The sequence below is a fragment of the Garra rufa genome, chromosome 10, assembly GCF_049309525.1.
Source record: "Garra rufa chromosome 10, GarRuf1.0, whole genome shotgun sequence".
Taxonomy (NCBI): domain Eukaryota; kingdom Metazoa; phylum Chordata; class Actinopteri; order Cypriniformes; family Cyprinidae; genus Garra; species Garra rufa.
In genome coordinates this window covers 31,466,856-31,479,417 of record NC_133370.1, presented here as the reverse complement: position 1 = coordinate 31,479,417, position 12,562 = coordinate 31,466,856, and positions in this window count along the sequence as shown.

The window sequence follows — 12,562 nt, the reverse complement described above, 5'->3', positions numbered from 1 at the left end:
AAAGTTAACTATTAAAAAGAATAGCTGAACATAAGTTCACAAATAAAATATATTGTTTAAATTGTTACTGTCTTGAGTTATCATTTTGGAATAAATGTAAAATGCTTAAAAACACTAACTTGAGATTCATACTTGGCTTTAATAAATAGAATATGAATGCATTGCTTTTTTGCTTTTTCTAACAGTGTGAGTAATGAAAATGTGCAGAGGGCATGAATTTATATTTAATAAATAAAACTTTGAGGACTTTGCCTTCTCATTTAAGAACACCACAGCACACCACTGATATATTATGTTATATTAAGTATTTTGCACTAAGAACCCCTAATATGCATATTATCTGTTCCAAATGAATGAATTTCAGTGAGATAAACTTCTGCTGCATTTTCAGCAGTATGTCAGCAACAGTATACACTACATATAGACTGTGTGAATCAGAACACAGCTCTGGTCTTTCTGCATTCGTATAAAATTGTACATTTTTCCTTAAGACCTATGGTTTAAAAAGGCCAAACCTTGACTTTCGCTCACAGTTTCATAATGTGGTCTCAATGTCTTGGCTTGCACATTCAAATGCATAAAATGCAGTTTATGATAATATATTTTTTTAATTCTTCAACGCAACAATAATTCTTTATCATTCATTTCTCACAAAAAAAAAAAAAAAATGCATGTGTGTGGGTGGGTGTGTGTGAGGTGTGAGAAAGAGAGAGTGTGAAAGGCTGCACACAAAGCCATTGAATGTGCTCATTATGGTCCTGGCCAGAGTGGCTCTCCTCCTTCTGCTCTGCTCAACCCTGGAACACAGTGACCTCATTCCTCAGCCTGACCAACCTCCCTGCTAATGACTGCAGCTCGGCATTCTGGGAGACTGTGGACCACTGCCTTGCACTCATCACTATCATGTCATCAGCTTTTAATGAGTCATTTCTGCTCTGTTAGGAGAAATGACACCATTCTTTTCTGACAGCTCTCTGGGGGTCCACGTGAGACCATAACTAACAGGGATAAACAGCTGTCATCTGAATCTTCTTTCATTTGAACAACACTTGAGGACTCGGAGGTCCAATTTTCAGTTTAGTTTGTAATTATTTGAGTGCTGCAATTTAGCTCCTCACAACCGTCATTATGACACTTGACTGGATGCAGACTGAATGTATAGTAAAGTTCCTATTTGTGTAAAATATAATATGATATAATGTAATATAATTGCTTTTCAAGCAAACAATTCGCAAAAACTATTTGTTAGAAATAAAATATAAAATAATAGCTGTATTGATATACTGTAAATAAAACAAAGATTATTAAAGTAGATTTTACAAGAAAATACTATTTCAGTCTGTCTGCTTCAAAATGTCATGTTTAATTCAATGTCTTCTGTTTTTTTAATAATTAATTGTAAAATGTCATATTTGAGTAAAAATGGTTTCTGATTTTTTCAGTATTCAATACGATTACGACTACACAGATCCACAAAAAACCAAAACGTATTGCATAAATGTAGTTATTTCTGAGAAAACATGTGGCCTGATTTGTTTGCAGATATTTTGATATGATGCAATGAGATTCATACAATTTAAGTGGGAGTCCAAAAATGTTGAAATCATTTTTGCAAACACTGCATATACCACTAGTAACCGGATGTTTTGGACTGTGGACATCATTCGCTGAGACTTTATAATTATCTTCCATCAACCAGCCAACTGAATTGTTGTGTGAAACTTTGGCTTGAGCCCTTGACCATTGAGTCAGTTTGTGCTATTTGTGAAACTATGAGGCCTGTCTCTGGAAGGCTGGCTGCCATCAATGGCAATTATCCCATCCCTCAGTGCGTATGATTGCCTCTGTGGAAACCTGAGGCTGCCTAGGATTCTGGGGTGAAAAGATTAAACCAGTTGCCATCTGCCCATGTCAGGCTACTTGTAATGAATGGATTTCTTTGTAAGTGCCCACAGTAGGTGCATATCAAGCTGTTATAAGTTTGATTGGATGTGAGATGTTTTCTAACTTTATATTTGGCCTTTTTCTTCTTTAGTGTAAAAAACTTGTCTTTTCTTTGTAAACTTCAGAAATGCTTACACAAACAAAGAGTAAAATCCCCCCAAAAAAATCTGTTTTGTGATATGATAGTGTTAACAGAGCGCAAAGGCATAAAGAGAAATTATTTTATGAGGCTGGATGCTATTACACCTGCGGTTCTAGAGAGAATTGCTGCCTAGTCAGCATCAGGTGGTGAAATGAATCTCCAAATGAACAGTCAGCACTCCTTTCCCCCATTTAAATAATGTTTTTCTGCAATCAGTGTTTACATCACAGTGACCACAGAGGAACACTACAGTGGAAACTTGACAACACTACAGTAGAATGATGCATAGAGCTCTGTTTTCTAGATGCAGTCAGCAGTGCCTTTTTAATTTTTTGTTTTTTAAAATAACCCAGCTAACAAAGAACATTCACAGAATGCTCTGGCAAGGTTTTTGAACAAACATTTCTCCAGTGACATTAATAGAACATTCATTCTAGTCTGCTCTTTAACAATGTTCTCAAAACGTTAGCACCAAAATTATATTTATACACAGTTCATTGAACATCTGTGTGTCCACCAAAGCGCCAGATAAAAACGTCTAGCTGTGAGCACTTGAGAGCGTTTCTGGGGGTTCTGGGCGTTTTTTTTTTTTAGTTGAGACGCTTTGGCTGCTATAATACAAAATTTCCGTGGAAGTGGAGCCAGTGTCTAGTTTTGGAGATATATAGCTGTTGAAATTGAAAAATTGTTGACACAATATAAAGTACTTGCTGTGGCCCTGTTCTAAATAATTTTATTCCATTGTTGTGCTTCTTGTTGTCATCTGTCATCTGTTGCTTTTGTGCAGGCAGGATGTGTCCTCTACTGTGATTGGATGGCTGACTGAAAAGTGACAGTGATGAGTGCTGCGTTTTAGTTGATCATTCTTCAACTCTTGGCAGGCCGTGTGTCCACCAAAGTGTTTTGAGCCAGCAGAAAATGCCAGGCGCTCTGCTGAAATCGCCTAGTGGCTATGATACAGAACATCCACTAAAGTATAACAGATAGGCTATACATCATGAATGAAATGTTTACCATGAATAACGCTACGTTTTCTTAAACATTCTTAAACTCTCGGCTTTGAGAAAAAAAAAGCTAAAACGCTTAGTGCAAGAAAGATGCTCAACACGCGGCATTCCCATTTAAAACAACTGAAAAAGTACACTAACCTCGGAAAAAAAAAAAAAAACGCTTTGTTGGTCAAACAGCCTCGGTGCTGATAAAAACGTCCGAGCACTTAACACTCAGCGTGAAAAAGATGCTCAGCGCTTGGCACGCTCCAGCCGGTTTAAAAAACATGGCACTCCAATTGAAAACAATTGAAAAAATACGTTAACCTTGTGAAAAAAACACTTTGAACATGCAGCCTTGGCACAGAAAGAAAAATTAGCGAAAAATGCACAAAAAAGACGCTCAGTGCTCGGCACACATGCGGCTTCGGTGCTGAGAGAAAAAAACGTCCAAACACTTCACGTTTTACCCGAAGTTGAACATTCTTCAACTCTCTTTTTTTTTAACCCTTAGTGCGAAAAAGACTTCCCATTGAAAACAATTGAAAAAGTACTCTAAACTCGGGAAAAAAATGCTTTGGTGGACATGCAGCCTTGGCACAGAGAGAACAATGAGCGAAAAGCACAAAAAAGACGCTCAGTGCTCGGCATAATCCTGGTGTTTTAAAAATGCAGCGCTCACATTAAAAACAATTGATAAAATACACTAGCCTCAGGAAAAAAAAAAAAAAAAACTTTTTTGCAGCCTCGGTGCAGAGAAAAAAACAAGCCAGAAGCTCAAAAAAGATGCTCAGTGCTCAGCATAGCCTACTCCTTGTGTTTTAAAAGCGTAGTACTCACATTGAAAACAATTGAGAAAATACGCTAACATCTGGAAAAAAACACTTTGATGGACAGAGAAAAAAAATGCACAAAAAGTGTGAAAAATACGCCCAGCGCTCTGCATGCTACTGGTGGGCAAGAAAAAAAACCTTAAAACGCTTAGTTTCAGCACGAAAAAGACCCTCAGTGCTCGGCACACTCCTACGTTTTAAAACGCTACCATTGAAAACAACTGAAAAATATGCTAAACTCGTGAAAAAATGCTTTGGTGGAGATGCCCAGTGCTCTGCATGCTCCTGGTGTTTTAAAAATGCGACACTCCAACTGAAAACAATTAAAAAATATGCTAGCCTCGTAAAAAAAAAAAAAAAAAAAAAACATTTTGGTGGACACACGGCCTCTGCACTGAGAAAAAAAACATCTGAGTGCCTAGTGCAAAAAAGACGTTCAATGCTTGGCACGCTCCTGACATTTTAAAAAACACGGCGCTCACATTGAAAACAACTGAAAAAATACGCTAACATCTGGAAAAAACACTTTGGTGGAAATGCAGCCTATCTTTAAATATGTCAGTGCCATTGTTTTGTCTCAAGATGCACACCTGTAAGGTTTTATTCTAAGACATTTTTATAAAAGCTGCTTAAATATCTTAATTTAACTAAGGCCAAGTCCTGGCTTAAGCTAAGCCCTGTCTGTGAAACCTGGCCCTGGTGTTTTAAAAACATGGCACTCCCATTGAAAACAATTTTAAAAATGTGTTAGCAACATTTTGGTGGACACACGGCCTTGGCGCTAAGAAAAAAACATCCGAGCACTCATCTTGAAAAAGACGTTCAGTGCTCGACACACTCCAGGCGTTTTAAAAAACATGGCGCTCCCATTGAAAACAATTGAAAATATATGCTAGCCTTGGAAAAAAAATGCTTTGATGGACACTAGGGGTGGAACGGTACATGTATTCGTTTCGAACCGAATCGGTACGGGGGTCACGGTTCGGTGCATGAATTTAAACGGAGAATACACGGTATGAAAAAAAAAAAACTTGCCTGCAAAATAATTAATGTAATGCGGAACTACTGTTAGATACGCGGGTTCTTTAGGGACAGCTAATATTTAGCCCCGCTTTAGCTCTGAAGCTCTGATTGGCGTCGATGCAGCCGAGCTCCGCCTATGTATGCGGTCTATCAGAGCCCGTCTACATTCTCTGGCACTCAGCAATTTTTTGTCAGCTCGACGGTCCATCATTGTGGTCCAGGGATTTCCTGAACTTTATGATTTGTCAAGCCCCCATTATTTTGACGCTAATAGAAGAAACAATGCATGGAGACGCATAGGCTTGGAGCTAGAGCGCAGCTGATGGTTGCTTAGAAACGGCAGACGCTTCCGGAGCGCAAGCTGATCAGGAAGAAAGCGGCGCGCCTAGCGTTTTTCACGCGTTTTTAGGCGCGACATGTGAACGGCCCCTTAGATCGCAAGTTTGGGAAAACTTCGCTTTTCCAGTCAGTTACAGTAGTACAGGCGAGAGAGTGGTGGAAAAGACGAGGACTGTGTGTTGCCGTTGTTCAGCGGTTGTTGGGTATGTGAGTGGAAATACATCTAATTGCCTTCTGCATTTTTGTTTTGCTTTTCCCTCCACTGTACCGAAATCATACCGAACCGTGACGTCTGAACCGAGGTACGAACCGAACCGTGACTTCTGTGAACCGTTCCACCCCTAATGGACACGCAGCCTCGATGGCAAGAAAAAAATTCAGCATTCAAAAAAAAAAAAAAGCATTCAGTGTGAAAAGACGCTCAGAGCTCTGCACACTCCAGCCATTTAAAAAAACGTGGCACTTCCCTTAAAAACAATTGAAAAGCAAACATTTGGGAGAACATCAAATTTGTTTGGTATTCTCTGACTGAATGGAATCAAAGTCTGAAGCTAAAAAATCAAATTCTGCGACCACCATACTATGCGATTTTCTATGGAATCTGTGACTCAAATCTGCAGACTGGCTCTGACTTTCAGCAGCTATCGCCATCTTGTAAATCGGCAGAAAATCGGGACAAAAATCGTGTAGTATATTCCAGGCTTAAAAAAAAAAATGTCAGCACCTTGTCACACTCCCGCTGTTTTTAAAAAATGTGACGCTCGAACTGTTAACAATTGAAAAAAATACACTAGTCTTTGGAAAAAATGCTTTGATGGACACATGGCCTAACATTCCCATAATGTTTGCAAAATAATAAAATGGAACGTTCATATAATAAAAAAATCTAAAATCTTTCACTGAATTGAATTCAACTGTTTCAACTGATTCAACTATTTTGAATGATTAGGGAACGTCAGAAAACATTCTTAGAACATATTTTTGTTCCCTAAGAATTACATTCAGAATTAGATATCTTTTTTTTTTTTTGTCTGTGATATGCTTGCATGAAACTGTAATATCCATTTCAAAAACCACTTCTGTCAAGCTCTGTTAGAAGTAGGAAAAGTTACTGAATTAATCAAAACTTTAAACATAATTCTGTACCGTGCAAGTTTATTCTAGCTGTTCCAAGCAAGAATAAATGCGATCATCTTAAAGTACATTGATGTTTTATGAAGAAATATGAACGTAAAAAAGTTTTATGAGCATATATAAAAGCCCCCGTCCACAGCATAAAGTAGTAAAGCTTCAGATCACACTTTCCCCCGATGGCTCCTGTGCTTTTGCAAAGAGAAACCACAGTAACATCCTTGTACTGGTATAATGAAACACGTCGAGTGTATCTTGAGTGTGCTAATCAGTAGGCCACCATATGGATTTTTATTACAGAAACTTTAATTAACATTTAGCTCATCTGTGGCTTCATTAGTTCCCAGATGTCTCGCTGTATCTCTGCAGACCCCGTGGTGCTTGTGCTGCCGGTTGCAGGTGTTGTGAATCTGGGTCCTTTTTCCATGCCTGCGGCTGTGTGGATGCTGTGCTGGATCTGGGGTAAACCAGCCCTCACGGTATGCTTTTTTTCTTTCTTTTTTTTCCAGTCCTATTTAATTCCTCTCTTTATCATTTACTACTCAGATGCATATGTAAGAATTTCTTCCACACCATCTCCTCATGTTCAGGATGACATTAATGCACAGGCATACCTGAGCTTAAGCCCTGAGGGAGGGACCCAGTGGTGCACAAGAAAAGTGTGACGTATTAAAATTGATGGCCGCAATTTATAATGTGTTAACTGCAGTGGTGGATCCTGGTATAAGCGATATATAGACAGGCCTAAGGCAGTAGCGTTTTCTTTGGCGGGACCCAACGCAAACACACTAGCTAACTGTTTTAATACTGCAGCCCCCTCTTTCACTTATGCTGCCATCTGCCTGCACTATGGAAATATTATTATAAGTTGTATTATATATTATAAATTATTTAAAAGAAAAATTGAAATTCTGTCATTAGTTAATAACCCTCATGTTGTTCCAAACCCGTAAGACCTTTGTTCATCTTCAGAACACAGACTGAGATATTTTTTATTAAATCTGAGAGCTTTCTGACCCTGCATAGACAGCAAGGCAACTATTATGTTTAAGGCCCAGAAAGGTAGTAAGGACATTAATGTAAAAGTCCATGTGACATCAGTGGTTTAACCGTAATTTTACGAAGCTACGAGAATACTTTTTCTGCGCAAAGAAAACAAAAATAACAACTTTATTCAACAATTTCTTCTCTTCTATGTTATTCTTCGACGTTAAAACATGGGCAAAACACCTTTAAAAAATCAATACAGAAAATTAAAAACACTTTTTTGAGAAGTGGTCTCTGTCTTTACAAGTGAGTAATTGAAAGAGTAGTTCACTTCCAGAACAAACATTTACAGATAATGTACTCACCATGTTGTCATACAAGATGTTTGTGTCTTTCTTTCTTCAGTCGTGAAGAAATTATGTTTTTTTGAAGAAAACATCTAGGAATTATCTCCATATAATGGACTTCTATGGTGCCCGTGAGTTTGAACTTCCAAAATGCAGTTTAAATGCAGCTTCAAGTGGCTCTAAATGATCCCAGCTGAGGAATAAGGGTCATATCTAGCGAAAAGTTTGGTCATTTTCAAAAAAAAAAAAAAAAAGTATATCCTTTTAACCTCAAATACTCATCTTGTCTTGCGCTGAGTGAACTCTGTGTATTAAACAGCCATCTCATTTTCTCCTCCAACTTCAAAATCGTCCTACATCGCTGCAGAAGTACCAACCAGTGTTTACAAAAAAAAAAAAAAACGGGTAAAATAGCGATGTAGGCCGATTTTGAAGTTGGAGGAGAAAATGAGATGGGAGTTTTTCAACATAGCCTAACTGTCATAAACTGGACTGCACAAAATATGCATGCGCATGGCAGAGCTAGACAAGATAAGCATTTGAGGTTAAAAAGTATATATATATATTTTTTGTTTAGAAAATGGGTGAACATTTCGCTAGCTAAGACCCTTATTTTTGGGCTGGGAGCCCTTTGAATCTGCATTGAAACTGCATTTTGGAAGTTTAAACTCACGGGCCCCATAGAAGTCCACTATATGGAGATAATTCCTGAAGAATTGGAGAAAGAAAGAAAGACATGAACATCTTGGATGACAATAGGATGAGTAAATTACCTGTAATTTTTTGTTCTGGTAGTGAACTACTCCCTTAGATTTACTCAAAATAGCCAACTGTAACTGCCAATATTAAGTCTAAAATGAAATTTACAAGTAAGCAGCAGGTCATAGTCTGAATGCAGGTGTACAAGGTCTGCAATGAATTAAAGCCCTGTGGTGTTTCTTAATATGGCCTTGCTCCTGCTGGATAACCTAAAGGCAAAAAGTCATATTGATCAGCTGCTAGAAGTACAGTGGATTTTCTTCCTTGAACATTAAACCCTAAAATGAACACACACACACACACACACACACACACACACACACACACACACACACACACACACACACATGTTGGGTTTACATGTTTTATGGGGACATTCCATAGGCGTAATGGTTTTTATACTGTACAAACCGTACTGTCTATCGCCCTAAACCTACCCTACACCTAAACCTAGCCCTCACAGGAGATTGTGCATACTTTTACTTCATCAAAAAAACTCATTGTGCATGATTTATAAGCCTGTTTCCTCATGGGGACCTGAGAAATGTCCCCACAAGGTCAAAATCTACTGGTATTCCTATCCTTTGTGGGGACATTTGGTCCCCACAACGTGATGAATACCAGGTACACACACACACACACACACACACACACACACACACACACACACACACACACACACACACACACACACACATATGTAAGCTAAAGTTTCGCTCTGAGGGACACATGCCCGAGTCTTACATTACTGCTTCTTCCCAGCTGCCTCCCCCCAGACTACAAAAAGGGAAATGGCCATGTCATTTATTGAAAGTGCTTTTTTTTTTTAATTATCATTTCCGGTTTGGTCTAAAGCAAATAATGCTCCCCATAGAATGAATGAATGAATGAATGAATGAATGAATGAATGAATGAATGAATGAATGAATGAATGAATCAATCAATCAATCAATCAATCAATCAATCAATCAATCAATCAATCAATCAATTAATCAATCATTTTTCCTTGAATAGTATTTTCTTTATAGTATTTGTTAATATGCAGAACACTTGCTGACCTCTGCAGAAATCTTTATTTTAAATGTTTTCATTAATTTATTATACTACATAACAGAACATATCTATATACTTTTTAAAAGACATTGCAATGAAAATTAAGGTCTTTGGAAGAGAATAAATACTGTCTTTTGAACAAGTACACTACATGAAACACTGACTAACAAAATGGTTTAGTTTTTTCTGAGTGAATATTCTACTTTCATATTAATATATTATAACTAATTCAGTTTTTGTGTATAGTAAAATTAAGCTGTAAAAAAATTGTTATATTGACCTGCATTAAGTAACACTTTGGCATGTGTCTTAAGAAAATATTTGGCTGAGATACAACTATTTGAAAATCTGGAATCCAATGGTGTAAAAAAAAATCTAAATTTTGAAAAGAATTACCTCCAAAGTTGTCCAAATGAAATCCATGGCAATGCATTACTAATCAAAAAATTTAGTTTTATTATATTTACGATCGAAAATTTACAAAACATCTTCATGGAACATGATCTTACTTAATATCCTAATGATTTTTGGCATAAAAGAAAAACTGATCATTTTGACCTATACAATGTATTTGTTGGCTATTGCTATAAATGTACCTGTGCGACTTAAGACTGGTTTTGTGGTCCAGGATCACATATGTTGATTAAGTATATAGTCTTAATAATAATAATAATCATTTTAATTTTTTAATGCATGTGATTTTTTGTCTTTGGGAAGACAAATATTTTAAGGGATAGTTTACACAAAACTGAAAATTCTGTCATCAATTACTCACCCTCAAGTTGTTCCAACCCTGTTTGAGTTTCCTTCTTCTGATGAACACAAATAGAGATATTGTGAAGAATATTAGTATCCAAAAACAGCTGACGGTAGCTATTGACTTCCAAATGGAAAAAATGGAACGGAACTCGATGGCTTCCGTCAGCTGTTTGGTTTCCAACATTCTTCACAATATCTTCTTTTGTGTTCATCAGAAGAAAGAAATCTCTACAGGTTTGGAACAAGTGAAACCCTTTAAACCAAATAAATATAATTTGAAGAATATTGGGCTAATAAAAGTATATATCTTTTTCAGTGTATGAGTAGCTCCTCAACTTCTGTATGTTGTGTTCCACCCCACATCCTCTTCTTATGGCAGCTGCTCTCACTCAGAATCACACCACGGAAACATCAGATCCACGTCGCTGGCGCTCTTGGAAGGGGAATTGAGTTCAGCGCTTTGCCTTCTCGAGTGGAAGATGGAACGTCATATGCTATCAATGGACGAATTATGACAAAAGAGCCTCTGGTCGCGTTGGAGATGGCAGAGCTTCCCATCAGTGCGGTCTCTGTGGTATTTGCTCTATATGTGTCAGGGAGGTCACAGATGTGGCGCGAGCTGGATGCTTCTGAGAGCTTCCTCAAGCAAACACAATTTAGCATGGTGTCGGGGGCAGTGGCACAAAGCTGGCTGGATTAAGGGGCTGTCACACTCTGTCTCCCACAACAGGATAACAAGCAGTGCTCAAGCAGCTTCCCCCCGGGGGGTAACAGTGACCTGCCTTTTGGTGTGGGGGCCACAGATGTACGTGCAAGTACACATCAACTCTTTTTATATTACTCATTACACATGTACACTCCCAGGGAGCCGAACACACATCTTTATTTCTCTGCGATTCTCTGGTGGATTGTATGTGTGGAAATCATTATGTTGTGAACAGAGATGCAATCGCTCTCTTGTGGTTCTAATGAGTATTTTAACACCAGTGGAGTTTTTTTGAGCTAACAATGCTACCGTATGCCTGACATGCAATTATACACAGGGCCGTGCTCATCCTATGGGCGATATAAGCGGTTGCCACATTGTGACAAATATAAAGTGCAAGGAATACACTAACAATGGTATAAACGCAGTAAAACTGTATCATTTATTCATGCTGCAGTGGATTGCTGGAAACACATAGTTTCAGGTTTTCATGAAAAAAAAAACATATTTTATGACTTGAGTCTGTGGTATGCATACACTTAAAGAGATGAAAAATGAAACACTGAAAATTCTGTCATTATTTATTTATGTTGAAAAACACAAAAGATAAATGATGGATTACAATGGAAGTTGGGGTCAAGTGTTGTTTTGGACCCCACTGACTTCCCTTTATGGAGAAAAACAGCTGAAACATTTTTGACTACAATACATATATATATTTTATATAAACTATATTGCCAAAAGTATTGGGACACCCCCTTTCTAATGAACAGGTTTGACTACCGTAGTCATTTCCATGAGTACAAATCTTAAATTTTAAGCATATAATGATATTCTAGGGAATTGCGTGCTTCTAATTTTATAGCAGCAGTTTGGACAGGACCCTTTTCTATTCTAACATGACAATGCCTCTGTGTATAAGACAAGGTTTAAATAGAAATGATCGATTCAGTCAGCGTGGAAGAACTTGACTGGTCTGCAGAAACTAGGTCCTACACTCTTTAAAAAAAGGTTTTAAAAGGGTGATTTTGCAGTGATGCCATAGAAGAACCATTTTTGGTTCCCAAGATAACATTTTAGTGAACAGTTCTTAAAAGAAATTTTAAACTTTTTTCGACTATAAAGAACCTTTTCTGCATATTAAAGTTTCCATGGATGTTCAAGATTCTTCATGGAACTATCGATGCCAATAAAGAACCTTTATTTTTAAGAGTGTAATCCCAGCTGAACACCTCTGGTGTGACTTTAAATGCAGACCTTGAGCCAAAAACTTGCATTACATGGACAAAAGTATTGGGACACCCCCTTCTTTAGAACAGAAAAAGGCACATCCAGTTCTGTGGCAACAAATATAGAAACATAATTAATGAATTTAAAAATTGTATTTCCATCTCTGTTGCAACACTTTTGGAATTGTCTAAAATTACTGTACCCATATGTACATATCATTGGTGTTTGGTGATGAGTTTTTGGCTCAAGGTTTGCATTTAAAGTCACACCAGAGGTGTTTAGCTGGGATTAGGACTTGGCTTTATGCAGACCAGTCAAGT